Source organism: Cupressus sempervirens, chromosome 11 (assembly GCF_028749045.1).
Source record: "Cupressus sempervirens isolate cs-2001-9-10 chromosome 11, ASM2874904v1, whole genome shotgun sequence".
Classification (NCBI taxonomy): domain Eukaryota; kingdom Viridiplantae; phylum Streptophyta; class Pinopsida; order Cupressales; family Cupressaceae; genus Cupressus; species Cupressus sempervirens.
This window is the reverse complement of record NC_143128.1, coordinates 56,576,092-56,582,091: the sequence shown is the minus strand read 5'-3', so window position 1 is coordinate 56,582,091 and position 6,000 is coordinate 56,576,092. Positions and strand designations below refer to the sequence as shown.

At 36.0% G+C, this 6,000-nt stretch overlaps 1 pseudogene; it reads right to left on the bottom strand.

The window, feature by feature from the left end:
- Positions 1 to 3,543, bottom strand: part of LOC149528224 (putative disease resistance protein RGA3) — a 110,301-nt pseudogene extending 106,758 nt beyond the window's left edge.
- Positions 3,544 to 6,000: the final 2,457 nt, after the last annotated feature.

Genomic DNA, 6,000 nt, shown 5'->3' with positions numbered 1-6,000 from the left:
AATGAGTGTCTCATCTTTGGGATTGTAGGCTTGCAACTTACCTAGAAGCTTAGCGACCTTCTCATCTGACTCACCAGGTTGTAATGTCAAAGTCCATTCATTTTACTTTAATTTCCATAGGAAAGTCTTGAACTCACTAGTTTAACAAAGTCATCATCCTATAAGAATTCTTGAGCCTAGATGACTCTATCATCTAACATTTTTGCTGTCATTCTCTTCACTCTTTGTAGCTTGGCTTATCAAAAAATTCCACCTCAAGTTAGCAAAATACTAGCTCTTCCAAGGAAAGATTTGTAGGGCCTTTTCCCTAACCTTTGGAGGGATGTTATACAGCTTTTACTTTTTCCTCCTCCCTTGAGCCCATGTCGATGTTTCTATTTGCCCTTCCTCTTCTTTATCTTCTTCCTGTTCAAGGAACACATCAGATCTATATTCACAACATCTTCAAACAAGTAATTTCTTATGACATCTTCTTTGCAAAACTATTTGCTTAGAGGTAAGTTATAACCTCTCATACTTCTCAGTGTTGTTTTGACTACATCTTTAGGGTCATAAGTCCTAGCAACTAAGCATGGCAACTTATAATGTCTAAAAAATGCATCTATTTCATCTATGGCCTCTTTTCCAATTGTAAAGTCTCCAACTTGAAACTTCTACACAGAAACATTCTTTTTTGTCTAGCTTGTCCTAAATACTCCCTATCCATTAAAATTAATTGCCAAAAGAACTCAATGATCCCCAACCGCTCAAGCACAAATCATGATCGAATATGGAGGGGGCTATGGGCATCCATATACCCTCATTATAGTACTATTTCCAAACAAAAATATGTCCCCTCAATTATGATTTAATTTCAATTCATAATGACACAGAGAAGGCCTAAGCAATGTACTCAGCAATTTACTCACCATTCTTGGGACTCTTTCCATATTAGGCACTAACATATTCACGATAGGAAAAACTTAATCATTATAAAATGGAATAGAATTAGAATAAGGATAGAGTCTGCTCCATACCTTGGTCCGTAGTTGTATAGGGAATGATTCTCCCATCATCTTAGTGTGCTCAATGAAGTCCCGGCTGATGTGACCAATGTTTGTATATAATATCAGATGCATAAGCAATGAGTAGTGGTGAAACTTTAAAATTTTCAAATCTCCCTCCTTTGCAGCCATGATTTCATTGTGAATTGCCTATGATTATGTGCTTCACATAATCGTACCCCACATTGGTGTGCTGATCTTGTATATTTATGACCATCACATAAGATGCACCAGATGCATTCATTATTCCATCAACACCTAACACTTTGTTTAGACCAAAAACTATGTATTGAAAGTATCTGCAGAAGCAATCTATTGGCATTAGCTTGTCAACTTTCTTGGGAATTTCCCCTACCTCCTTATGACTCCTTGGGATATGAAATTTCATACCCCTGCCAGTGAAGAAGCTCTTCTGCGACTCAAAAGAATTCTCAAATTTCTCCAAATCAATCTCCACGCTCATCGGTCCCCAAAGCCCAAATGTTTGAACAAAAGTTTCTCTATCCAATGTGCATAAAATACTCTTGTCCCTTTTATGAAACGAATGTGTAGTAGAATTATATGCCTTGATCATAGCTTTAACCTGGTCCACATCAACGAACACCTTTAGTACGATCAATTTTCCCTAATTCCTCTCCCATGGGTTCGAAGCAGGAGGATTTTTCACTCTATTATTGTAGAAAAACCAGAATAACTTAGTCCCATTGCTATCTGGTACTATAGCGTCTGCAGAATGAGTATGGGTCTCTCAATTCATGTGCATTAGCATACTGTGCATTTGATGAACCGGGACGAAATTCTAACCTGGATTGAAGACATTGAAACTTCCTCGACCTCTACCTCATCCTATGGTGCAGCTTCTTTTGCTATTTCAGAATCAAACAGTTGACTCTGCAAGTCTGTATGAACTTTACTTCTCTGCAAATCTCATGGCTGTGAAAGTCTGTTGCAATGGTAATTTTTACGAACAACTTAATAGCTTTAAAGAATTAAAACTAGCATTGATGGCATTAAACTTTGCATGCACGAATTCCTTTCAAAATTCCCAAAATCATTTCATCAAGGATTTGGTGGCGTTTGTACAATTGGACACTAGTTTTCTCCTGTCAGCAATGGCGTTAACTCGTTAGTTAGACCCCACCTAACTATGTCTCGTAGTCTTGTAATGACTTTCAATTGGAAGTTGTGATGTCACACTTAACTTGCTGTCCTAACTCTTATCGTACCTTCGCAATAGTTTATCTCTCAAACCTTTAATACCCTACGAAGTTGCACCCTCTTGTTCTCATGCTCATCATAACTTCACTGCTTGACTCAAATTGTCATCTTTGATCGTCGCGATGCAGTGCTTAGCTACACATCCTGACAGCTTTCACCTTTTTAGAACTTCACAACATTTTATTTGTCTTCGCTTATATCCTTGTGAAGTCACGCTTTCTCTTATATCACCCGGTCACAACCCTATTTTACTATTGTTTTTTATGACTTGCGTAATTGCGCTTGACCTGATATTAACCTTTCTCGTGACATTGTAACAGCTAACAACTCCTACCATACTTGACTGGTAATGTCGCGCTTTACTTTAGAAGGCCTTTCTCGCAGCTTCGCAACCGTCAACTGGTTAAGGCTTATTGATGCTCAACCCTTAACGAGCCTTCCTCGTGACATCACAACTGTTTGGATATCAAACCATGCTAGCTTAGAGATGTTGCGATTAACAGTTTTGTAGACTAGTCGTACCTTCACACCCTTCACTTTAACTGCTTCCTTCACGTTGCGAACACACACGGTAACCCAAAGGGTGGCCCTCATGATTCGGCGAGCATTAACCTTCACCGTTGATCTGCAACAGTCCTTTAATCTATTCCGTCCACGTGGCAATAGGAGTACTTCATTTCATAACCAGCGAAGTCACACTGTGACCCTCTTCGCAACATCGCAGCTTCAATTTGACTGGGGCCTCTAACTGCAAAAAAGTAGCGCTTGACTCCTTCCTCAAGCCATCGCAACTTCGCAACCTCAATTGTTGTTATGGTATTGACCGCGGAGAAGTCACTATCAACCGCCACGGTTTCTGTCGCCACTTCGCAACTATTTGACACTCCATTCACTTAACCATGGCAAAGTTGCGTTTCATTGCCAAAACGGTGCTATCGCCACATCGGAACACTTGATGTTACTTGACTAACTGCTATGATGTGATGCCAAACAACAAAATACTTTGATCACACAGTGTCGACCCTTCTTCAATTATGCTTGCTTAGCCGCTGAGATTTTCCGCTTTCTTTATAAACTGCTCATCACTACATCACAACACAAAAATAGTTAAAAGACAAAAGCGGGAGATGTAATGACCTAAACCTTTGACGCAATCTTGCAACAGTTCTTTACTATAATCAAATAACCCTATCGAAGTCACGCTTTCACACGGATCGCACAATCGCAACATCAGACTTGAACGCTTATGAAAGAAACAAGACCTTGCGACTAGGACATACATCGCTACTTCACTTCTCTTTTGGATAAAACCCTATAGGCTCTTGGAAGTTGTGAAAAGGATAATTTCGCACAAGGGTTATGACTCTGGAATTTTGAACATGGTTTAAAACATAGGGTATAACTAGGGTTTTATTTTCAGGGCAAAAGGACAAGGTTAAAAAAAATAAAACCCCTGTGCACAATCTAGCCATTTTGGAGCCTTATTCAAAAAAATTAATAGCCTATTGAAAATGGGGCTAACACCTATTAAACATTTCTACATGGTTAAGCTCCCGACTAAGTACTGGTTTGCTTCCATTTAAGGTATATGTCAGTCTGTGATTAGTGAATGTGCAATATTTCATAAGAAAATATTGAACAGACATTATCGAAGAGCAGAATAAAACTACTAAAAGACCTTTAAATTAAATTTGTGACATTTGTTTTGTCTATTCTAATCAATGACCTGTCAACGTGAGCATACTACTGATGTTTTGATTCTTTTCTTATTTGTGGTAAAACTCGGAGTCCACCTTTAGGGGTGTTTGCTTTCTATTCCTTTAAGTTGCCATTTTTTTATTATACAGACCTGCAGGTTTTTGTATAGATTACCGCATTAATCACATTCAAACTTGGCTTGCATTGGATCAGGGGGTGAATGCTTTAGGAAATCTTCTTGGAAATGCACAATGCCATTTGAAGTGCCTGATGGTAAATAAATGCAGCCTTGGTCAAACTGGTGTTCTCAAAATCATCAAGGCACTGTCAGGTAAATCTTTGGTGCTCCATTGAATGCTAGGTTTTATTTCTGTAATTCAATTAATTTGGGAATACACTTCAAATATGTGTGTATCACTTTGCAGAGAACCGGACACCACAAGAACTTAGCGTTGCTGACAATACAATAGTTGGGGACGATACCATCTTTAACATTGTTCGTGGAGCTGATAGGACTAATACAGCATGCTGTGGGGAAGAAGTTGTGACTATCAATAACAACCTTGGGGAATATTCGGAAATTAAAACAAGGAACAAATCAATAGAAACTGAAATCCTAATTGTCATGGATCATGTGAAGTTTCTTCATCGAGCGAAGAACGAGGGCCACAGTTCAGATGGTCGGATGCGCCATTCAATCCCTACTGAATTCAATTGTAATGTTGCCGAAGCTTGCAATGAGGATAAGATTGCAAGCACTGAGCAACACTCGCAACAATCGTATAAGATACGTGGCAGAAAACATGATGAGTATGATGTGGCAGACAGTGAGGATGAGGGAGGACCGCAAGGTGTCAATTTGTCTTCCCTTGAGGAGGATTGTGCAAGCTCATCACGTTCATTGGAGCTTGTTCAAGGCAGGTCTCATCGATTTCTTGATTTCCAGTCAAGCAAAAGTGCCTCATCAAAAGGAGAGACCACAGCAAACAGAGTTTTACTAACGGAGTATGCAGCTGAGCTCTTCTCAGCTATTTCTATGACATAACACCTTCAGCTATTAGATCTGAGTGATAATTTGCTTACTTCAGAAATAGTAGAGCATCTTTATGTTGCGTGGTCATCAAATACAAGAGTGGGTATTCCAGTGAAGCACTCTGAAAATCAAATTGTTCACTTTACTGTGGAAGGCAGGCAATGCTGCGGCCAAAGAAAATGCTGTCAGATACCCTGTTGAAGGTTTTTGTAGACTCTCAATAGCCGTATTTGATTTTATATAGATATTTTATTATGTCAATGCCAATGGAAAATGGTTTTATTGTCAATTCACTCTCGTGTCTGCATTGGAAGAAGTGTTCGGAATCAATGTTCACATTTATACTAGCAGATATGTTTTTTATAAAATTATTTTTAAAATATGATCTTATGTGAACAACTTAGATTATTAATAATTTTCAATTTAAATAACATAATATTTATTAAAATCTTTTAAATAGATTAATAAATATTATTTATTTAAATTTAATTTATCAAATATGAAAAAGAAATTCATTTAATAAGAGAAATACAAAAAAATCTATTATGAAAAATGAAAAAGAAAAATTAATGATATTTGTAACAAATATTGTATTGATTGAATAAATTATAGAAATTAAAAATAATATTTAAAGAAAATTAAACTAATATAAAAAATAATTAAAAAATTAAAACTTAAATCAATTTTAAAAATAAAAAGTTAAATAAATAGAGATCACAAAACAAGTTAATGTGGAGATCACAAGTAATTATTTTTTAAATAAATAACAAAATAAAAATAATAGTTAAAATAGAAATTTTAAATATAATAAAAATTTAGATTATTAATAATTTTTAATTTAAATAACATAATATTTACTAAAATATTTTAAATAGATTAATAAGTATTATTTATTTAAAATTCAATTTATCAAATATGAAAAAAAATTATTTAAAAAAAAAATCTATAAAAAAATCTATTATGAAAAATTAATAAGAGAAATACAAAAATAATAATGTAACAACATAG